Genomic DNA, 25,052 nt, shown 5'->3' with positions numbered 1-25,052 from the left:
GGCGGAGGTGGAGAGAGAGGGTGTTCCATGCCTTGGCTGCGAGGAAGGAGAAGGAATGACCTCTCGTTCTGGTCTTCTTGATGCGCGGTAGCGCGGCGAGGGAAAGCTGGGCTGAGCGGAGGGATCTTTGGGGTGCGTGGAACGAGAGGCGGTGGTTAATGTAGGCGGAGCCGGTGTTGCGGAGTGCTTTGTGGGTGTGGGTGAGATGCTTGAAGGTGATTCTCTTCTCGATGGGGAGCCAGTGTAGTGCCAGCAGGTGTTGGGTGATGTGGCAATGGTGCGGTAGGTTAAGTACTAGTCTGGCAGCGGCGTTCTCGATATTCTAGAGTCTGCGAGTGAGGTTCTTGTTGATCCCGGCATAGAGTGCGTTGCCGTAGTCCAGTCTGCTGCTGATGAGGGCGTGGGTGACGGTTTTCCTGTGTTTGAGGGGGATCCAGTTGAAAGTGTTATGTAGGAGACGGAGGGTGTGAAAACAGGAAGAGATGACGGCGTTGATCTGGCAGTCCATTTTGAGATTGGGGTCCAGGACGATTCGAGATGTTGGGTTCGTTGGATAGTGAGAGGATGAGTTGTGTGTCGTCTGCGTACAATACGATGTTGAGTCTGTGTGCTCTGACGATGGAGACGAGAGGGGTCATGTAGACGTTGAACAGGGTGGGGCTGATGGAGGCTCCTTGGGGGACTCTGTAGGTGGTTGGTGTGGGCTCCGAGATGAAGGGAGGGAGTCTGACCCGCTACATTCTGCCGGAGAGGAATGCGTGGATCCAGTCGAGGGCTTTGTTCCAGATTCCAGCATTGTTTAGTCTGCATGCTAGGGTGCTGTGTGAGACTGTGTTGAAGGCCGTGGAGAGGTCCAGGAGGATGAGGGTCACAGTCTCTCCTCTGTCGAGGAGGGAGCGGATGTTGTCTGTCGCAGCGATGAGGGCGGTCTCTGTGCTGTAGTTCTTCCTGAGCAAACACATGATGAACCGATGATGGACGGAGTGCTGAAACTTTTCAAACACTCATCCCCAGTCACAGATCTGGGTTGAATCCATCATCATTCTATAGCTCACTTTGCCACCCCAGTTCAGAAACAGCTATATGCAAATCAGTCTTGACCCTGTGCCTCATGGGAACTGTCCAGCCCGAACTGCCAAGCCATGTCTTTCCTCGACCGGAAACAAGCATCCTGGAACCAGTTCTTCCTGAAGCCTGATTGGGAGGGGTCAAGGATGTTGTTCTCGTCGATGAAGGAGACGAGTTGGCTGTTGACAGCTTTTTCAATGACTTTCGCTGGATAGGGAAGTAGGGAGATCGGTCTGAAGTTCTTAAGGTTGGAGGGGTCCGCCGAGGGTTTCTTTAGGAGAGGGTTGATCTCGGCGTGTTTTCAGTCATCGGGGAAGGAGGCGGTCTTGAAGGATCGGTTGATGATACTTTGTAGCTCGGGGGCGACGGTATCTGCAGTGAATAATGATCAGGAAAGGGACAAAAGGTTGGTCTCACCTGAAGGACCCTTCATACTCTAAACACCAGATACTTCAGTCTCACATTTCACCCCATCAGCAACCAAATGGCAATGCTCAAGAAGGCTAATCAGCAGCCCCTCTCACCAAAAGGATCTAATTGAATTTCTTAGGGGAAAAATGTCTCCTTTTCCTCACTTCAGTGTCTAGGTCTCCTCCCTCTGCTTCAAGAAAGTCAGCAATAGACTTCAACTGTCTGGAAAAATCCTCGCCTTCATCTTGAGCACATGGACAGGCCTGGTGCATCTAAAATGGAACATACAGGCCTTCATTTCTCTGCTTCACTCACATATGTAATGCAAGCACTAGACAGACTACACACATTTTCACACGGATGAACATGCACTGAAATTTTAGAGCCAGAACCTGGCCAGTAGGCCTACGTTCAAGTGACACACATAAAACGGTCTGGCCACAACTACTGACTAAAACAAACACAGTACGCTGCCACCACAGCTCTATAGGCTAAACCAAACTTAGAGATGATAGTCCACTGTCAAACCGGTGAGGGCACACTTGGTGCACCTGCACACACACTTACACACACACACACACTCTCTCTCTCTATTTACTTCTTAATTTCTTTCTTTCTTTTGTTCTTACTCTCTACTCTAATAACTCTCCTCTCACTTTTCTCCTTCTCTCACTCACTCTTCTTGTTCTCTCTCTCTTCCCTGTCTCTCACTTTTGGTGTAAGGTAGGGGCCAAAGCCAAACATTAGGGGGAAAAATACTTGCAGCTGGGCACCGAGTGCAGGGGAACACAAATGTACACCATGCAGGGGTCATTACAGTCCCAGCAGTGTGGCAGACAGTCAACGTTTCATTTTAGCTGAAATGATTTCTGCCGCATCAACAGCCATACTCTAAACAACTCCCTGGGTCCTTATTTACTTATAGTAAAGGCGGGACGGGGTCCAATTAGACACTTGTACCTTCTGAGGACAAATATGACCGAATATAGTGTTTACGTGGTAAGGAACTGCACAAAATAAAATGGAGTTTTAAAAGCAATGTTAATCTATGATGTCCCCTTCCACGTCCAAAATATTATTTAATGGTGCCAATGGGAATCTTATGTCAGTTAATCAAGAAAAAGACTCAGAAATATTGATACAAAGATGAGGAATCTGGTAAACATACTGCAACATTGACCCTGGTGAACAGACAGTGGTGAAGAGGCACTGTACCTTACACTGGCCCATGATGACAACTGTACACTGCTTCTGTGTCATGGACAATAACACTGGGACACAGACACTGGGATACTACCACTGTGAGATGGACAATGACACTGGAACACTGCTACTGTGACATGAACAATAACACTGGGGCACAAGCACTGGGACACTGCTTCTGTGACATGACCAATAGCACTGGAAAACTGCTTCTGTGACATGGACAATGACACTGGGACACAAACATTGGGACACTGCTGCTGTGACATGGACAATGCCACTGGAAGCATTGGACTCTGCCTCTGTGACATGGACAATGAGTCTGGGTCACAAACACTGGGACACTGCTGCTGTGACGTGGCCAATAACACTGGGACACAAAAACAATGGGACACTGCTGCTGTGACATGAACAATGACACCCAGGCACAGACTCTGGGACACTGACACTAGGACACAAATACTGGGACCCTGCTGCTGTGACAAGGCCACTAACTCTGGGACACAAACACTGGAACACTACTGCTGTGATATGGGCAATGACACTGGGACACAAGTACTGGGACACTGCTGTTGTGACGTGGACAGTGACACTGGGATACAAACACTGGGACACTGCCTCCGTGACATGGACAATGACACTGTGACACAAACACTGGGACACTATCACTGTAACATGGAAACTGACACTGGAACACTATAACCATGACATAGACAATGACAATGGGACACAGCTTTGGTACACGAACACTGTGACACTGGGACACAGACACTGGGACACTGCTCTGTGACATGGACATGGACACTGTCGCACAGACACTGGGGTACTGACACTGTGACATGGCCAATGACACTGGGACACAAACACTGGGACACTGCTGCTGTGACGTGGACAATGACCCTGGGTCACAGACTTTGGGATACCATCACTTTGACACTGGGATACTGCTATGTGACATGGCCAGTGATACTGGGACACAAACACTGGGACACTTCTGTTGTGATATGGACAATGACACTGGGACACAAACACTGGGACACTGCTGCTGCGACGTGGACAATGAGACTGGGTCACAGACACCCGGACACTACCAGTGTGACATGGTCACTGAGGCACAGACACGGAGACACTGCTGCTGTGACATATTTGTGTGCCTTCCTGTGTGAGGCTGCCATGGTTAACGTGGTTGCCCTGCATGGAGTAGGGGTTGATGCCAACACCAACCAGACTGCTTTGGGTGACTGGTCCAATACTATTTTCGGTACTTTCTACACTAACCTCTTGAAGTGGCAGAGTTGGCAAAGCCTCTGCCATGAGTCTGCTCCCCATTGCCCTCTTGACAATCAGAGGAATGAGAGGAGGGCAAGAAGTGTTTTTCCATTTTTTTATTGAAATCCGATTGCTGCTCTCCTTGAAGCCATCCCAGAGTGTTTCCAGCCTGCCCAACCACCAGCCATAGCCCCTCATCCCAGCTGGCTCCAATGACCTTCTGGTTGGGATTCAGGTTGCCTCTCTAATCACCAGCAACCACAGTGCACCCATATCACTCGTTTCACCGGCTCCAAGCAGTGGTCTCTCGTTCAACAACTATGCCATAGAAAAATAGAACACCAACATCCGCCTAGGGCGTACTTCACCTACTGGAGCCAACTTTATATGACAACAAAGCTAACTACAGGGGGAAGAAGTACTCCCTGGTGGTGGATTGACACATGAGCACTGACCTTACTGTGCCCTAATGTGATGGTTACCCTTTAGCCAATTACTACCAATGCTCCCTTACATTTCCATTTTTTTAGATTATTTTTCATAACAAACACTATTTACGCTAGTGTTTGTCAGGTATGATTATGTTTCACAGTGTACATTTTGCCAGTGTTGTCCCAACTTCCATCCATCTTGGGTGCCCTTTCCCCATATGAGGTGCACACACCTACATCAATACATGCACCAGGGTGGAGAACCCTTGAACAAGGCCAATCCCTAGAAGCCGAACTCGGGTCGCTACCCCTGATTTGGCTAGACCATTCACCCCAAACAAGGATAGTGAATTGGAAACTTGCTTGCCACCCAACTCTCTCAAATAATGCCAACCTCCTGGTGCAGTCCCCTCCGCCAGCAGTCCTCAGTACTTAGGGAAGAAGCAGCAAGAAAAATTGGAAATCTGGGAGGGCATGGAAAGTGGAGTGGGAGCGGAGAGCAGGAATTGGTCTAATAGAGAGATGAAGGAGAACAGGGGAAGTAGGAAGAACCAGTCAATGTCAATGTCAAACGTTTTTATAGAGCGCGCAAATCACCAGAAGGTCTCGAGGCGCTAGCAGCCAAAGACAAAGAGACAGACAGTGACCTGAGTACCCAATACAAAAACTTATTGAGAAAAAAGCCAAGTCTTCAACCTTTTACAGAAGTAAGAATGGTCTGTTATAAATAGCAGTTCCAGTGAGAGTTTGTTCCAGAGCACGGGAGCTAGATACGAGAAGGATCGGCCACCATTACGGACCGTTCTAATGCGTGGTTGAGCAAGGAGGAGTTTTGTTCTTGACTGTAAGGAACGTCCCGATACATACCATTGAGGTTTTTTTGCCAAATAGTGAGGACCAGTACCATACATTATCTTATGTGTAATGTTTAGGATTTTAAACCGTCCTCTTTGGCGAACAGAGAGCCAATGCAAGGTTTTAAGAGTCGGAACCGATGGGGTACGGGAGGGGAGGTTAAGAGCAAGTCTGGCAGCCGTGTTTTGAAGGATTTGAAGTTTGGAAAGTAGATCTTGATTAAGTGCGGTAAACATGGCGTTACCATAGTCAAGGCGACTAATGATAAGTCCATGGACCAAAGTTTGCTTGCTTCAATAGGTAACCATTTAAAGATCTTTCGGAGCTTACGCATAATCCCAAAACAAACTCCGAGCACCTGATTAATATGGGCATTCATGGACAGGGAGTTATCGATGGTAATACCCAGGTTGCGCACTGCTAGCTTGGGCGAGGGACAAGTGCCCAACTCCGTGGGCCACCAGTCCTGTGTCCAGAACTGCTCAGCTTTTCTGAAAAGAATAACCTCAGTCTTACTGCCATTCAACTGCAACTTGTTTAAGCTCATCCAATTGTTGATCTGGACCATGCAGCTCTTAAAACGGGATTGAACACCATCCTGGTCAGAGTTACAGGTAACGAGCAGCTGGGTATCATCAGCATATGACAGAGTCTCAAAACCGTATGATCTGATGATACCCGCTAAAGGTGTTAAGTATACATTGAACAGCATGGGACTGAGAATGGATCCCTGCGGAACCCCAACCGTTACTGGGTATGTACGGGAGACCACTTCATCTACACAGACTGGAGTGAATCGGTCGGCCAGATAGCTCTCAAATCAGTCCAAGGCCTTCCCTCTGATACCCACCTCCCACAGTTGATGTTTCAAAGTTCTGTGGGAGATGGTGTCGAAAGCCGCAAACAGGTCCAGGAGAACCAAAATTGCAGATTCTCATTTATCCAGGGCAAGCCTCATGTTATCCACTACCTCGATAACTGTGGTCCCCGTACTATGGGCAGCACGGAAGCCTGATTGGGAGGGATCATGAAGGCCATGGGTCTCAAGATAAGCAGTAAAACGTTTATTCACTAAATGCTCCAGTACCTTCCCGAAATAAGGGAGCAATGAAATGGGACGGTAGTTTACTGGTGTACTAGGGTCAGCCAAAGGTTTCTTGAGAATAGGCTTGACCTGAGAATATTTCCATCTCTTCTGAACCTTGGGTTGATTCAATGACATGTTAAAAATGATAGTTATGGCATTTGCAAACAGCGGTACAATTTTGGCACAGGAACGGGGAGGAAAAGGATCGGCAGGAGAGCCGGATTTAATCCTACTTAGACTTTCCGTTACTTCAATGAAAGTTATAGGGTAAAACTCCGTTAATAAGGGGGCCCTATGAGGTTCCAACAAAGAAGAAGACTTAATCCCATTAGTGGTATGATGACTATGGTCATCAACCTGATTAGGAAATGAGGCATATATTGTTTTGATTTTATTATCAAAAAACGAAGAAACAGAGTCGACCCACTCTTGCGTAGGCAAAAAGGAGGATTGTTCGACCTGGGGAGCGGTTAATTCCTTCAATATTTTATAGAGTTCTTTACTAGAGTGTGCAGCGTTATTTATACGCTGAGTAAGATAGGCCTTTTTAGTTAATTTAATGTTGTTTATATAAATTGAGTGAAGGTACTTGTAATTCCTGCGATGTTCCTCGGTTTTAGTTTTCCTCCACTGACGTTCGGCAGCTCGACTTAGTTGTTTATCAATTTTTAATGCGACAGTGATCCAGGGTGAGGCATTCTTTTTTACTTGAACTCTAGTAAAAGGAGCGGCTTTGTCCAAAGCCGTTGTAATGGAGAATTCAAAGTTACTAACAACGGAATCCACCGTGTCCACCTCCTGACCTAGTGATGGAAGTTCAAAGTGTGCTAGGAAAGTATCCGTTGTAAGCTTACGCCACGGCCGGATCAAGATACTTTTATTCAAACCGATTTTCCTGTGTATGTTCATGGGCACACTAAGTTTAAGAATAAAGTGGTCCATCCATAATACTAGGCAGGGAGATTCAATAATCAGGGCAGGGATGACACCAAGAAAAGGAGGAAGAGTATGGAGAACAGAAGAGGAAATCAGCGAGAATAAAAGGGTCAAGGAAAGGAGGTGGATGAGACTGAACAGTAGTAATTTTAAGATCAGGAAAGGCATGGCCAGAAGAGGGGGGGGGCATTGAGTACAGGGGCATCGAGGGCAGAAAGCAAAGAGAGGCATCAGCAGGGCAGAGAAAGAAAATCAGAGCAAATAGACCCGTCAGAGCCAGAATTGAGTGACCAGGGTAGGCAGAAATAGCAGGGTGCCTGTAGGGAGTGGGGCAGCTGGGGTAATGGAGAGCAGGAAGCCAGGGCAGACACAAGGGTGGGGAGAGGGAAATATGCCCAGACCCATGCTTTTCAGGACCCGCAGCTCCTTCACCAAAATCTGCGTATAGATTATTAATTTCAAAGCAAGTTTGCCACCTTCATTAATAACGAGGCAGCCTTCTTGGGGATTCCATAATGCCATGTCATCTCTTTCCTGGAGTAGATTTTGTTTTAATACTTAGGAATAGGTGCTCAGTACCCCTGGCAAAAATGGAAGGAGCGTCCACATAGCCCAGCATTATGGTTTTCACACAGAAATTGCATACAACTTCTGACAAGCATACAGTTGTTGAAGAAGTGCAAGTGGGGCTGAAAGAACAGGACAAGTGGAGTGGGAGAATAGAGGGCTGAGAGAGAAAGTCACAGTCTAAAGTGGCTCAAAGATGGAAGAACTGTCAAGTAAACCTGTGGTGAGGGTGGACCTGTCACAGATTGCTTCTTCCCTCAGACAGGTAGACTGGGGCTCAGAACTAGACCAGGCAATGCTGGCTCACTTCATAGTCAGGCACAGATGAACTTGACACACATCTTTGAAGCTTTAATATAATGCTTAGTACATTAAAGTGTCATCATCTTTAGGAACAGTGACATTCCGTTCTGTATACGATTTAATTGCAATTATCACTTCATTTAGACATGACTGCCTGCTCACTCACGGCGTAATGCAACAAATGTAGACTCTGAAGTGGGGGAGGCAAAACCCCACATGGGACCCCTCCCCCCACAATTCATCCTAAAACCTAAGAAATCTGGGGCAGATTTATGTTAACTGGCGCATCCCTGCATATCAGCAGGGATGCGCCAATTATTATGCGCCACAGCTGCGCCACCATGGATGCGCCGCATTTATAATGCGGCGCACCATGGGGCAAAAATGGCACAGATGCGTGACGCATCTGTGCCGTAAAAGTGGCGCATTGCTGGAGTTGCGTCGCAAGCGCGACGCAGCTCCAGCAATGTTCTGGGGGGCCCTATCTGTACAATGCTGCGTCAATCCTTACGCCTGCTTCAAGCAGGCGCAGGGTTTTGACGCAGCATGGGCCTAAAAATGACTGAGTGAAATCTTGTAGATTTCACTCAGCCACTTTTAGGAGGCGTTCCTGCGCCGGAACGCCCCCACCTGCCCTGGAACGCCTACATGTGGCGCAGGGCTTTACAACGTGACGCATCTCCCAGATGCGTCACGTTGTAAATACCCCGCACCATGGCGCAGGATTTGCGCCGCTGCTGCGTCACAAAAGTGACGCAATGGCGGCGCAAAAGTGGCGCAAGTGCAACATAAATCTGCCCCTACGTGCGGTATTGGTGTCTCAGGGGAACCTCACTATTTAGCGTTAGGCTAGTACTGGTCACGTGGCAGCAGATGGGACATTCCTCATTGGTTCCTAGTGCTGTGTGCGCATTACCCGATTCAAGGTTTTGCGGCACTTCAAAAGAAAACTAACTTTATTACAGCTTTATTAGAAGAACTTTTATTTCTACTACTGACTTGCATCTTTGAATCGAGAGAGGAGGCCATCTCTCATACCTACAGTCACGCTTCACCATTGAAATGCTACTGTGGACAACCCCTTTCAATTTAGATGTATAGGGTTGTCAGAGGTAACGTGACGGATTAATGTATTTAGTACAATGGATATTTAAGCATGATAAAACAAAAAAGACGATTGTGGCTTGCTCTACTTACAGAGGGAGAGCTGCCACCTCTAAGTACGCAGCATTCATTAGTGTGAAGCTGTTGACTGAGCTAGGAATAACAGGTTTGGGAAGTGTTTAATTTGAGCTGGTGATTTCCGGTGAGCAGCACCAGCACGTAGGGGCAGATTTATATCGGACTTGCGCCACTTTTACGCCGCCGTTGCGTCACTTTTGTGACGCAGCGGCGACGTAAACCCTGCGCCATGTTGCGCCCCATTTACATCGTGACGCATCTATGGAGATGCGTCACGGTGTAAAGCCCTGCGCCACATGAAACCTGCGTCAGGTTTCATGTGGGCGTTTCAACTCAGGGGGGGCGTTCCGTCGCAGGAACGCCCCTGAAAAGTGACTCAGTGAAATCTATAAGATTTCACTGAGTCACTTTCCCAACGCTGATGCGTCAAAACCCTGTGCCTGCTTGAAGCAGGCGTAAGGCTTGACGAACCATGTTAGGGATAGGAAAGGTTGGAACAGTGCTGGAGTTGCGTCGCGCTTGCGACGCAACTTCAGCACTGCGCCAACCTTACGCCGGCAGATGCGTCACGTATCTGCTTTTCCTTGCGCCACGATGCGCCGCATTGTAAATGCGGCGCATCTGCGGTGGCGCAAGGGAAAACTTGCGTGACGCATCTTCCCTGGCGCATCCATGCTGATTGGCAGGGATGCGCCAGGGAACATAAATCTGCCCCTTTATTGTCAACAGCAGCACTTATGACAGTATGCCACATGGAGGCACTGTTTGTCAAATTAGAGATGAACATAGCAACACATGTTTATTAATTTAATATACATTAGAAATTAGTAAAACTTGCCACCCAAGCCATTCCTTTAACTTTGGGGGTCACGAATAGATCAAATTATAACACTTGTAGGGCGTGATGTTTAGTATTTGTATTTTCTTTCTGTCATTGGTGGCGCTGGCAGGGGCAATGGATGAAGTGGCCTCTTGACGAAAGCCCTGGCATCACCTTTTTACAAATTAAGCACTGGGTTTGGGAATAGCTGTCGACTCATTATAACCCTGCTTGAAATGGCAGCACGTAGTTGGGCTTAACTAAATCACAGTTGATTTGGACTGGACGAGAATAGAAGGAAATAGGCTGTAGATTGGTTTTGCTGCTTTAGAGGAATCATTTCCCTCGGTACTCAGGGACGTTTAAAGGTATAGGCAAAATGAGAAATTGCTCAGGGCCCCCACCCTCAAAGGGCCCCATTGTAATACGATCTTTCTATCACTCTGTCTCATCTTTGTCGGTTTTTCTATCAGAACCTCTCTCCCTTTCACTCCTACCTTTACTAAAGGATTTTGGGGCTGCTATATATAGATACATAGATAATGTTATATAGATATCTGTATAGATATATAAATAATTCAATACTGTTTCCTTCATGCAGGCTTGAACTAGCAGAAATACAATGTAAAGTTGTACTAAACACGTTTGTCTGGCCTGCGGCCTCTAAACTACTTAAGATGACACGGTTGGTACTGTGGCGACCCCCCAAGTAAAAGAGCAGCATTGAGCCCTATTTCTGCAAAGCATACTTGAGAAAGAGGATACACCCGCCACGACCCCCCAGGAGCGCTGCCTGCTTTCCTGTGCTTACTTGGAGCAATATGAGTACATTTCCTCAGCAGTTTTTGGTTCAGAGTCTGACTGCAGTTTGCACAGAGGTGCAACAACCCATCTGCTGTTGCCCCAGTCATGAGCTTCTGATGATGAAAGCAGCCACAGTGGTGTAGGATGTGGGGATCCTGACAACTCCTCATTGTTCATTTATTGGACCTCAGGGTTTCACTTGTAATTCCCACAACTTCTCACGTCTGGGGTTACTGGCACCGCTTTCTACCGGTTCACCCTGGGTGGGGGCAGAATTATGGGATACACATCCTAAGCACTCATAATGGGGTCCTCAGTGCCATAGATTGAGCGAGCAGATTTCTGTGTTCGGCCTCCTCTCCCTGGCACACACTGTCGTGCTTAGTGAAAAATCCAGTTTACCAGTTATAGGTGGTTTCTAGCTTCCTATTGAATCCAATTGATAATACGAGGGTTTTTGGGCATGTATTCACACTGAAACAGTTCCGTTGAATCAAGTTACATGTGAATTAAAAAAAAAACAAAAAAAACAAAAAGTTACATGTTGTGATTGGTTGTTAGAGTCTGATGCCGCCTATCGGTTTCACTTGCTATTCTTTTGTTGGGACTGTAGAATTTCCCTTGTTTTTTTTCCAATTCACTAGAGACAGAGACCTGCGGTGTCAAATGACATTTCTAACAGGAATACTCTCAATGCAGTTTGCCAACATGCATTTTTAGGTCGAGCCTAGAGCAGCGCATGCACTGCTTGCTCGACTTTTAGTAGAGGGTAAAAAAAGTGCTACCCACAACCTTTTCGTAGCCTAAAGCTTGCGTGCATGTGCGCGTGAACGCGCACAGCCGCCATCTGCCTTTCTTATCTCATTAAGCCTTCAAGCCGTCATGGCTCATTAAGTGCTTTCGCGCGCCTCTCTCTCCCACTGCAGCCCCCATCTATGCATTCCACGCGGCCAATGCTTGTGCTATAATCGCGGCACCCGCGCTTTACTTTTAACATTAAAAGTGAAGCACGGGTGCAGCAATTATAACAGAAGTAAAGAAATAGATGTTTTTTCTATTTCTTTACTTTTGCTATAATTGCGGCACCTGCACTTTACGTGCCGCGATTATAGCAAAAGTAAACATACTTATAAAGTCCCAAAAGCAAGACCTATTGCCTATACCAATGCTTGTTCTAAAGAGCGACACAGATGTCGTCTGTGGGTGTTAAACCTGGGCCGTAACCATGTTCGTTTTTTAAAGCACGTCCTAGTTTCCAGATTAAAATTAATCACTCACTTCCAGTATATGGCAGTCACTAATTTTAGCTACTACAAAGAGGGACCGGGGGTCTAAACAGGAGCACAGTAGGTGATGTGTCTGCTAACTGAAGGTCTTCTTTTATCCCTGGCAATCCGAGCTGAGCATGATTGCCATCAAATTATATCAAGTGATAGAGCTAAATTGTCAAGCCCTGTAAGTCATTGTTATCACGTGGTAATCTGCCACATCCCTGAGGGTGACCGTTAGAACGTAAGGGTCTCCTCCGTGGCGAGCTCAGGTGCTCTCCGTGGATGCCATTCCCCACCAAGGCAAACAATTCATGCCATCAAATGTGCAAAATAACATAGAAAAACTATGAAAAAACTATGTGGTGCAGTGCGGTAAAAAATAAAAAGGTTATGAGAAAAGATGTTAGAACAATATCTCTTTCCTCACACCTAATAAAATCTGAAGGAGTTAAATCAGGAGCTCCTGCTATTGCTTCATAGTAGAGCACTGTGACTCCTTCTCTGAGGTCAACATGTTTCAGCCTAAGTGGAAGTGATCCAGGCTTTCATCAGGACCAAATCGAAGCTACTGCATAATAACCAAAGAAAATTCTAAGCACTGTAAGAAAACCATACAACCTCGCTTGGTGCGAAGCCTTCATATGCGGGATGCAATCATCACCCTGATAGTTCAAGGTCCAAACCTCACCTCCCTGGAACCTTCCTCGGGTATAGATGAGGCCCCGCTCTGTCCGTCGGTACCTCGGGACTCCCGCCGAGTTCAGTTCAATTCAATTTTAGACCAAGAAACAATTTTAGCTTCTGAACTTCCGGGATCTGCAGCAGCCCCCTCCTGGAGGCCCTCTTAGGCGATTAGTTGCACTTAATAAACCCATGATTCTGATTACTATTGCACATAATAAACCCATGATTGTGATTACTATAGCACATGCACTCGGAGAGGTGGATGAGGTGACGTACACGGTATTAAACATCACGGAAAAGACGTCACCTACTACCTGAAACATAGACTTTTCACCCAATCAGAGGAAGAGACGGCAGCTGTGTCTCAACACACAAGATGATATTGTGTTGTATTGGGGGTTCACGTGGCACAGACCTAGCTATGAAAGCAGAGTACTGTTCATGCAAGGTGGCGTGGGCCGAACCAGGGGAAGGTTTTCAGATCTTGTTCACTGCTTGGATGGGGAAGGGCAGAGCTTTAAATGGGCCGGTACTGTCCGGTACTGAGTACCGGCACTTTTTTTATTTTTAGAGGGAGAGTACTGGAATTTCTAAAGAGTGACGTAATACTTTTAATTGGAGAGTACCGGCACTTCTCAGAAACAAGCAGGTACTCTGGAACAGAGTACCTGCACTTCTATTTTTCCATTTCAAGCACTAGGGAAGGATTATCTCAGGAGAAGGCAAGGTGATCTCGGGCAGGTTAGGCCAGTCGCTGGGCCTATAGAGAATGTGTTTTTATAGCGAGCTGTCAAAACACGTTCATTTAGCTGAGATGCTTCATACAGAACACCCCGCAACCCATGGACTGCAAGTTACAACTCCTGTGTGAATACCCTGTCACACACCTCACTGAAATGCTCCATCTAATCGAGTACTCTGTAAACCAATTGCTCAACTAAACCTAACTTGACTATACTACTGAATATCACACCTACAGTATTGCGGCACAAGAACATCAAGGGACAAAATAGCAAAGTAGCAAAAGGTTGTGCACAAAGGGAAGTATAGATTTAGTAATGCTAACTCCACATATATGTACTGTTAGAACCGGCGGTCTCTAGTTGGCAGAGGTATACACTTCTGACAAATAGGGACCTACCAACTCTAGTCAGGGCAAGGGGATTACACACTCAGATAACCCCTGCTACCCCCTTGGTAGCTTGGCAGAGCAGACAGGCTTATCTCAGAGGCAGTGTGTTAAGCATTTATGACCACATACAGTAATAAAGTGAATACACTACAGATGGACACGACACAGAAGTTATTATAAAAATAGTATTTTTATATAAGGCTTAGCACAAGACCAAATAACGACAAAAATATACCACAGTCTTAATAAATACTCTTTGGAAGGAAAAATAATAGTTCAAGTAAGGTTTCTTCTTGGCAAATAGTTCTTTAGCAAAGTATTCTTCTGAGCACAGTTCTTTGGCAACAATGTAACCCCCACAGGAGTCACACGACGTCGAGTCTACAAGATTCCCAAGGTTCGGCGTCGACCGCGAGGAGCGCTACGTCGAGCCTGGAGTTGCAACAGACCCCACAAGTACAGTACCTTGAGAAACGAAGAAAACGATGATCCACGGCGTCGAGATGTCGGCGTCGAGGTCGGCGTCGATCGTGCCTCGGAGTCGGGTCAATCCGCAGCGGCGTCGAGGGATGTCGGGCCGGAGCAGCGCTCACGGCGTCGAGACGGGCGTCGAGTCGATGCGATCAGCAGCGGCGTCGGGACGGGGTCGCTTGGAGGCAGAGCCGATACTCACTCCTCACTGGCGTCGATACCGGCGTCGAGACGGGGTCACTTGGAGCCGGGGCCGCTACCCACTGCTCACTGGCGTTGCTGCTGGCGTCGAGACTGCAGATTTTCCCTTGTGTACTGGAAACAACACTTTCCAGCAATTCAGCAAATGGTGAAGTCCTTTGGCCCTGTGACTTCAGCAGGAGACTGGCACTCTTCCAGTCCTTGGAGATTTCCTAGCAAGTGTTCAGAGAGTACACACCAAGTTCCTCTCTCCTTGTTCCTTGGCAAAAATAAAGAAGCAGCTTTCAGGTTCCTCCACAGCAAAACAGCACTCTGGCAGAAAGGGGAGGCAAGTCCTTAGATCAGCAGGCTTCTTGTCCTTGGTACAGGTTTCCTTGTCAGAAGTGATCCGAGTTCTTGGTTCAGGGGTCCTTCTCTTATACCCCTTTTTCCCTTTGTTCCCTTTGTCCAAGCAGGGCGATTCCCACCATCTCAGGTTTGTTGTGGGTGTTGCCAGGCAGAGGCACCTGGCCTATTCACTGGGCAGGGCAGAGTCCTCAGCCGCCCAGCAGGAGGCGGAGCCAGTATTGTCACTGGTAGGAGCAGGGCTATCAGTCGCCCAGCAGGAGGCGGGGCCAGTATTGTGTCAGGCAGGGCAGGCTACTCTTCCCTCACTCTACGTGTAAACGCCCCATTCACCCCACACTGACTCACTCAGACCTCTGGAGCCACCCAGCCCCTGACACACACACCAAACCAGCAGAGACCGGTAGATAGTTGGACAAGAAAATAGCCACTTTCTAAAAGTGCTATTTTCAAACATAGAATTTAAAAACCATCCATCCTAAAGGGTGTGTTATTAAATTCTGAGTTCAGGGATACTAAACTCGACTTGCTACCATGCTCCCTGAGTCAGATAGATTATAATGGAGTTAATAATCAGTCTGCCCAGTCTGGCCTATTGGAGGCAGGTAGCCCTTCAATAGTGAAAACGAAAATGGCTGTAATTCACTATTAGGTCATGCCACACACATCAGGGCATGACCTACCTTTTACCAACAATGCACCCTGCCCTAGGGCCTACCATAGAGGTGTCTGAAATGTGGCAAAGGGAAGGTTTAGAGACTGGTAAGTAGGTTTCCTTACCAAGTCGACATGGCAGTCAGGGACTGCACGCAGGCGCCGCGGTGGCAAGCCTGAGACACATTTTGCACGCTGCTTCTGTGGGTGGCACAACCAGTGCTGCAAGCCCACCAGCAGCAGTTAACTTACACGCCCTTGGCACGTGCAGTGCACTAGACTAGGGTCTGAACAGTAAGTCAACCAAGCCAATCATGGTAACACCAATCAACGTAACAATTTAGCATAGGGAGCACTTGCACTGTGGCACTGATCAGCAGTGGCACAGTGCCCAAAGCAATAATCCAGCAAAAACATCGTAAACAGAGGAGGCAAACAGAAAAAATGGAGGAGAGACTCATGCCAATGATGCCAGGTCTAACACGTGTCCCCTCCAGCTGAAATGTGGGGAGAACTACCCTTCACCCAGGGAGTCCTCATCACTAAGGCGGAAAAATCTGGACAGACCATCAGCATTGGCGTGATCTGTACCAGGGCGGTGTTCCACCGTAAAGTCCATCCCCTGTAGGGAAATGGACCACCTCAACAGTTTTGGGTTCTCACCCCTCATCTGCATTAACCATCTGAGGGGCCTGTGGTCTGTCTGAACCCGGAAGTGAGTCCCAAACAGGTAGGGTCTTAGCTTCTTCAGCGCCCAGACCACAGCAAATGCCTCACGCTCTATCGCACTCCACCTTTGTTCCCTGGGAAGTAACCTCCGGCTGATGAAGGCTACAGGTAAGTCTCGGCCCTCCTCATTCATCTGCGCTAGAACAGCCCCCACACCATGCTCTGAAGCGTCTGTCTGGACAATGAATTCTTTTGAAAAGTCGGGTGCCTGGAGGACCGGTGCTGTACACATTGCAGTTTTCAGGGTGTCAAAGGCGTTCTGACAGGCGTCAGTCCAGATCACAAGTCTCGGCTGCTTCCTGGAAGTCAGCGAGGTCAAGGGGTGCACAATGTTGCCATACCCCTTGACAAACCTCCTGTAGTAACCCGTGAGACCCAAGAAGGCTCTCACCTGAGTCTGGGTTTTGGGCGGTTCCCAAGCCAGGATGGTATCTATCTTGGGTTGCAGGGGGGCCACCTTGCCGCTCCCTACTTGGTGCCCCAAGTACACCACTGAACCCTGCCCAATCTGGCACTTACTAGCCTTGATTGTGAGGCCTGCTCTGCGCAGGGCCAACAACACTTCCTGGAGGTGGCGCAAGTGTTCCTCCCAGCTGGCGCTGAACACTGCTATATCGTCCAGGTAGGCGGCGCTGAAATCTTCCAGCCCGGCCAATACCTGGTTAACCAACCTCTGGAATGTGGCAGGGGCATTCTTCATCCCAAAGGGCATCACACGGAACTGGTAGTGCCCATCTGGTGTGGAGAATGCAGACCTCTCTTTTGCCCCATCAGTCAAGGCGATCTGCCAGTACCCAGACGTTAGATCAAACGTACTAAGGTACCGGGCAGCCCCCAACCGATCGATGAGCTCATCAGCTCTGGGGATGGGGTGCGCGTCAGTCTTGGTGACCGAATTGAGTCCTCGGTAATCCACACAGAACCGAAGTTCTGGTGAAGCACCAGGCGCGGCAGCCTTTGGGACCAAGACCACTGGGCTGGCCCAAGGACTGCTAGAGGACTCAACCACCCCTAAGGCAAACATCTTGGAGACCTCCTCCTTGATATATGCTCTGACCTTTTCAGTCACCCTGTAGGCCTTGTGCCTCACAGGAGTGCTGTCCCCAGTGTCCACATCATGGACACACCACTGAGTGACACCAGGGATCAAGGAGAACAGATCAGGGAATTGTACCAACAAATGGCGACAATCTTGCTGCTGCTCAGGGGTCAGTGTGTCAGAGAGGACAACACCATCCACTGACCCATCTTTTTCTTTCGCACACAGGAGGTCAGGAAGAGGCTCACTCTCCTCCTCCATCCCAGCATCTGTGGCAAGGAGCATGCCCACTTCGGACCTTTCTAAGTGGGGCTTTAACCGGTTGACATGCAGGACCCTTAAGGGGTTCCTGGGAGATTTCAAGTCCACCAAGTAGGTGACATCGCTCTTCTTCTCCACAACCTCAAATGGTCCAGTCCACCTGTCCTTGAGCGCACAAGGTTCCACAGGGGCCATGACCCAAACTTTCTGACCAGGTTGAAGCTCAACCAGAGTGGCATTCTGATCGTACCACCGCTTCATCTCTTCCTGGCTGGCCTCCAGATTTGCCTGAGCAAGATCTCTGAAGCGCCGAGTCTGGTTCCTAAAGGCCAGCATGTAACTATATACATCCTGGGGAGGTTTCCTGGGAGATTGCTCCCAGCCTTCTTTGACCAGACTCAAAGGTCCTCTTACCGGGTGACCATACAAAAGCTCAAAGGGGCTGAACCCTAGAGACTTCTGTGGCACCTCACGGTAAGCAAACAGCAGGCATGGCAAGAGGACGTCCCATTTACGCCTCATTGGTTCTTCAAGACCCATGATCATGCCTTTTAGGGTCCGGTTGAATCTCTCAACCAGCCCATTACCTTGAGGGTGGTAAGGAGTGGTAAACTTGTAGGTTACCCCACACTCCTTCCACAGAGACTTCATATAATTCGAAATGAAGTTGGTGCCCCGGTCTGACACCACCTCTCTGGGGAACCCCATGCGGGAGAAAACACCCATCAGTGCCCGTCCCACCACGGGGGCCGTCACTGTTCGGAGAGGGATGGCTTCCGGGTACCGGGTGGCATGGTCCACCAAGACCAGGATAAACCTGTTGCCCATGGCTGTCTTGGGGTCCAGCGGCCCCACAATGTCAATCCCCACTCGCTCAAAGGGGGTACTGACGACGGGAAAAGGTTGGAGGGGAGCCTTCTGCTTCCGCCCACTTTTCCCACTTGCCTGGCAAGTTTGACATGTCCTACAATGGATATCTGAATCCCTTCTCATCTGAGGCCAATAAAAATGGGTGACAAGCCTGTCATAGGTCTTGTCCTGCCCCAGATGTCCAGCTAACGGAACGTCATGAGCCAACCCCAGTAGGAAGGCTCTGAAGCGCTGGGGTACCACCAGCACACGGGCTGACCCAGGTTCAGCAGCCTTAGGCTCGCTATACAGGAGGTCGTTCTCCCAGTAGACCCAATGTGATCCTGACTGATCACCTGTCGTTTGGGCTGAGGCCTGCTGCCTCATACCCACAAGAGAAGGGCACACTTTCTGTTCAGCACAAAATTCCTCCCTGGAGGGACCACCATCCTGCTGCCAATGGGTCAGCTCGGGCAGGTCTCCCAGTTCGGCCACTTGTTCTCCTGTCGGTTCCAGGGCATCCCCCTCAGGGTCTGCTCCCTCCTGGACCGCGGGAACGATGGGGGACGGTTTCCCGCGCCCCCTGCCTCTTCTCTTCACGGTTGGGACCTGGGCCATACTTTCAGGCTCCGGGCCCCCATCAACACCCTTACTGACTGACATGGACCGGGTGGTCGCACACACCCACTCAGGCAGACCCAACATTTCCAGATGCGCTTTTCTCTCCACCTTAGCCCAAGGGGAGTCCTCCAAATCATTGCCCAAGAGACAATCAACAGGCATGGCGGGCCTCACAGCAACCTGAAGAGTACCTGAGACCCCCCCCCACTCAAAAGGAACTTGAGCTACCTCACACTTACTCTGTGAGTTGTCAGCAGCTACAACGGGGTAGAATGCATGAGGGACCACCTGCTCTCTGGACACCAAGTGACACTTGACAGCTGTCACACTCGCTCCGGTGTCTCTGAGAGCTTCCACCCTATGGCCATTAATGGTCACCCACTGCCTATATTTCTTAGTGTTACTAGGCAGAGGGGTTGGAGGGACCATTTCCACGTCTCCTAAAGAGACCAGGGACATTTCTGCGGGACCCCACCCACCGGGGGCACCCATCTCCTCCCCTCCCAGGGCTACACTCGCTACCTGACGAGGGGGTGCACGCGGCGGTGCATTCGAATCCTTCATGGGACACTGGGGATCATAATAACGGTGTCCCACCTGCTTACAGGCATAGCAGGTCATGGGGCCCCTGTGAACAGGTTTACCTGTCGGGGCCTCTGGCTTCTTTACAGGGGGAGGCTGGGAACCCTTCCCTTGGTTCCCTTGGGGACTACTTTGGGGCCCTTTCTGAAACTCCCTCTGTTTACCCCTGTCCCCCCCACTCTTCTGCTGGGGACCCTGCCCACCTTTGGCTGAGTCTCCCACTGGACCCTTGTGGACCCTGGTACTGACCCAGCGGTCCGCCTCCTCAGCAAGTTTTCTAGGGTTAGATAGCTTGCTGTCAACAAGGTGCTGGCGTAGCTCTGGAAAACAGTTATTAGACAAGTGCTCCCAAGCAAACAAATCATAAAGAGCATCATAACTATCAACCTTGCTACCCTTTATCCAACCATCCATGGTTCTGCAGAAAAAAGACACATATTCAACCCACGTAGTACCAGGCAACTTCTTACATTCTCTAAAGGTTTGTCTGTACTTTTCTGGGGTTAAGCCATATCTCAGCATTAAAGCATCTTTCATATGAGTATAAGACATCCTATCCTCAGCAGGAAGGCTCAACAAGGTATCTCTCCCCTCGTTTGTAAAGCGGCTCCACAACCCCGTTCCCCAATCCTTCTCAGGGACCCGGTGGGCCAACAATGCTAACTCATACGCTTTAAACCATTGGCTAATATCTTCATTCTTACTGTAATCTTTGATCACATCCTTAGGAAAATAAAACCTACTTTCTGCAGGCACGGATGGAGTGCTGCCACCAGAGGGATTCAACTCTAAACTCTTAGTTTTAAGCTCCATCTCCCTCACCATCTTCTCACGTTCAAACGCTAATTTCTCTCTCTCAAAATCTAGTCTTTTGCTCTCCATTTCAGCTTCTCTCTTGCTTCTCGCATTCTCTAATTCCAACTGCCCTCCTAATTTAAGTTTTGCCATTTCTAACTTGTACCCCCTCTCCTTCTCCCTGTCTTCTAATTCTTCGGGGGAAAGGCTCCTAGAGGACGCACTACTGCCTGGAGATGACACTGGCCCACCTGTGGGCTCTTCCTCTTCCTCTTCTTCTTCCTCTTCCGGTACCACCACCGGATCAGAGGGATTTCTGGCCTCTAACCAGGCCTTCAGCGCTTTGAGGAAGCCCTCTTTCTTTGAGACACCTGTGGTAGGAACTTTAAACTGCTTGCAAAATCCTTTTAGATCTTTTAGCGTGTAGGAATCTATCTTCTCCTTATCGAATTCCCCCACAACATTCTCCACAGGTGTAGCAGCTCCGGCATTCTCCATGGTCAAAACTGGCAGTGTTTAAGAAAATAAGCTCCAGGAAAGCGGAGAACAAAAATAGGCAATCCTACCAACCAGACTGTGGCTGCGTTATGGTCTGCTTTCACTATGTAGCGTACACTAATCACTGCACATGAGTCATAAATGCAAAGTTCAATCCTCACCGCTGACCACCAATGTTAGAACCGGCGGTCTCTAGTTGGCAGAGGTATACACTTCTGACAAATAGGGACCTACCAACTCTAGTCAGGGCAAGGGGATTACACACTCAGATAACCCCTGCTACCCCCTTGGTAGCTTGGCAGAGCAGACAGGCTTATCTCAGAGGCAGTGTGTTAAGCATTTATGACCACATACAGTAATAAAGTGAATACACTACAGATGGACACGACACAGAAGTTATTATAAAAATAGTATTTTTATATAAGGCTTAGCACAAGACCAAATAACGACAAAAATATACCACAGTCTTAATAAATACTCTTTGGAAGGAAAAATAATAGTTCAAGTAAGGTTTCTTCTTGGCAAATAGTTCTTTAGCAAAGTATTCTTCTGAGCACAGTTCTTTGGCAACAATGTAACCCCCACAGGAGTCACACGACGTCGAGTCTACAAGATTCCCAAGGTTCGGCGTCGACCGCGAGGAGCGCTACGTCGAGCCTGGAGTTGCAACAGACCCCACAAGTACAGTACCTTGAGAAACGAAGAAAACGATGATCCACGGCGTCGAGATGTCGGCGTCGAGGTCGGCGTCGATCGTGCCTCGGAGTCGGGTCAATCCGCAGCGGCGTCGAGGGATGTCGGGCCGGAGCAGCGCTCACGGCGTCGAGACGGGCGTCGAGTCGATGCGATCAGCAGCGGCGTCGGGACGGGGTCGCTTGGAGGCAGAGCCGATACTCACTCCTCACTGGCGTCGATACCGGCGTCGAGACGGGGTCACTTGGAGCCGGGGCCGCTACCCACTGCTCACTGGCGTTGCTGCTGGCGTCGAGACTGCAGATTTTCCCTTGTGTACTGGAAACAACACTTTCCAGCAATTCAGCAAATGGTGAAGTCCTTTGGCCCTGTGACTTCAGCAGGAGACTGGCACTCTTCCAGTCCTTGGAGATTTCCTAGCAAGTGTTCAGAGAGTACACACCAAGTTCCTCTCTCCTTGTTCCTTGGCAAAAATAAAGAAGCAGCTTTCAGGTTCCTCCACAGCAAAACAGCACTCTGGCAGAAAGGGGAGGCAAGTCCTTAGATCAGCAGGCTTCTTGTCCTTGGTACAGGTTTCCTTGTCAGAAGTGATCCGAGTTCTTGGTTCAGGGGTCCTTCTCTTATACCCCTTTTTCCCTTTGTTCCCTTTGTCCAAGCAGGGCGATTCCCACCATCTCAGGTTTGTTGTGGGTGTTGCCAGGCAGAGGCACCTGGCCTATTCACTGGGCAGGGCAGAGTCCTCAGCCGCCCAGCAGGAGGCGGAGCCAGTATTGTCACTGGTAGGAGCAGGGCTATCAGTCGCCCAGCAGGAGGCGGGGCCAGTATTGTGTCAGGCAGGGCAGGCTACTCTTCCCTCACTCTACGTGTAAACGCCCCATTCACCCCACACTGACTCACTCAGACCTCTGGAGCCACCCAGCCCCTGACACACACACCAAACCAGCAGAGACCGGTAGATAGTTGGACAAGAAAATAGCCACTTTCTAAAAGTGCTATTTTCAAACATAGAATTTAAAAACCATCCATCCTAAAGGGTGTGTTATTAAATTCTGAGTTCAGGGATACTAAACTCGACTTGCTACCATGCTCCCTGAGTCAGATAGATTATAATGGAGTTAATAATCAGTCTGCCCAGTCTGGCCTATTGGAGGCAGGTAGCCCTTCAATAGTGAAAACGAAAATGGCTGTAATTCACTATTAGGTCATGCCACACACATCAGGGCATGACCTACCTTTTACCAACAATGCACCCTGCCCTAGGGCCTACCATAGAGGTGTCTGAAATGTGGCAAAGGGAAGGTTTAGAGACTGGTAAGTAGGTTTCCTTACCAAGTCGACATGGCAGTCAGGGACTGCACGCAGGCGCCGCGGTGGCAAGCCTGAGACACATTTTGCACGCTGCTTCTGTGGGTGGCACAACCAGTGCTGCAAGCCCACCAGCAGCAGTTAACTTACACGCCCTTGGCACGTGCAGTGCACTAGACTAGGGTCTGAACAGTAAGTCAACCAAGCCAATCATGGTAACACCAATCAACGTAACAATTTAGCATAGGGAGCACTTGCACTGTGGCACTGATCAGCAGTGGCACAGTGCCCAAAGCAATAATCCAGCAAAAACATCGTAAACAGAGGAGGCAAACAGAAAAAATGGAGGAGAGACTCATGCCAATGATGCCAGGTCTAACATGTACCTAGAAGGTATAGGCACAGTGTAGACACAAATATGCGGAGTTAGCTATAAAAAATCAAGACTTACTGGTCACTATTTTCTTTCCAATATTTTGTCCTAAATACTCAATCCCAGTGATATTGTGGGTTTGATATTCGGGGCAAACCCCTAAATTGGGATAGTTGACTAAGTGAATGATATGTAACATATTTAGCATTTTATATGTATATGGGAGTATTATTGAGTACTACTTACATAGGTTATTGATTAGATGGTCAACAGTAACAAATGCTCAACTGGTCGGGCTCAATTGATGCTCACACTTACTGAGCATTAGTTGACGTACAGCAATCTCATTTGCTTCTGAAAATCTCTACCTGCGCTCATCGATGCTCAGTTTCCCTAGAGCTGATGAACAGTTGAATGATCGTGGTTGAGAGGTCTATTGATTTTTTGGTGTAAGAGGGGCTTTCCTTTCCACGGAACCCTGACATATGATGCTCCGGGTAAACATCTGACCTCCATGTTGAGCACCAGAAGCGTGCCTAATATCTTCAGAACTTTTCCATGTTTTGGCACAACTATCCTCCTGTCCCCAAAGCGCACCCCATCGGTGTTGACTTCGAAGGTCATTTGAATGCAGTTATCCTACCAGTATCTGATGAGATTTCAGAAGATTCCTGCCTAAAAGCTTCCAGACCACGCATGACTCATGTGTAACCAGATCCTGCATGTGTGATCTAGCAGTGTATTCGCGTCAGTAAATTATCAATCATGGGTGACATCTTGAAATGACTTTGAGAAGCAGGTAGTACCAGATGTGCTCAGGATATGAAGAATGATTGTTGGTTAGCTGGCTGATCCCTGGAGTGTGCCCTTATTGTAGAGACTATCACCCACTAAACGGTGGAGTACAGCTCTCCAGGTGCTGGGTATGACTTTCATAACACATGCATTGGAAGAAACTCACATAAGGTGACTCTAGGAGGTGCACAATGCCTGCAGGCACCATGTCACTGACCCCCATCTCTGCAGCTGGCCAGGCTTTTCAGCCGGGGAACATAGTATTGACCCGACCTGAACCAGACTTCCCTGTCACTCTATGCTCCGAACGTACAGGAATGGAAGAGGTCAGATGAGGAGGGTGCTTGTGGCTTCAGGTGGGTTGCCATTGCCCACCCTCCTTATTCATCACTTGACACTCCACAGCTGGTTGTATTCATAATAAGCTAGGGGTTTGCAACAATACCTTTGTCCTGCTATGTAAGACTTGGTGTATGCGGCTAGCATTATGTGTGCATATCTTTAGGGTGAAATAGGCTTAGCAGAGTCACTGAGGGCTGAGGTTCCACAAATAGGGACGCAACGGCCCATGTGATTGGAAGATGCATACTGCGTGGTACAGTCAGACCACGGGGGACAGCTGTTGGTAACCCAGCAAAGGGAGTAGTGGAGCATTGCAGCTTGAATGAATATCTTGCATAACACTACCATATGCCAGGTATTTATTGATAAGCTCAGTATGCCAAGGCTGAATATCTGGTCTGGGTGACACACCAGTGCTCAGTACCGCTGGTGGTCAGCTCACAAATAAACTCAGTGTGACGTGGCAGCTCCTGGAT

Source organism: Triturus cristatus, chromosome 1_2 (assembly GCF_964204655.1).
Source record: "Triturus cristatus chromosome 1_2, aTriCri1.1, whole genome shotgun sequence".
Taxonomy (NCBI): domain Eukaryota; kingdom Metazoa; phylum Chordata; class Amphibia; order Caudata; family Salamandridae; genus Triturus; species Triturus cristatus.
The sequence above is the reverse complement of the archived record's forward strand: the minus strand, read 5'-3'. Positions refer to the sequence as shown.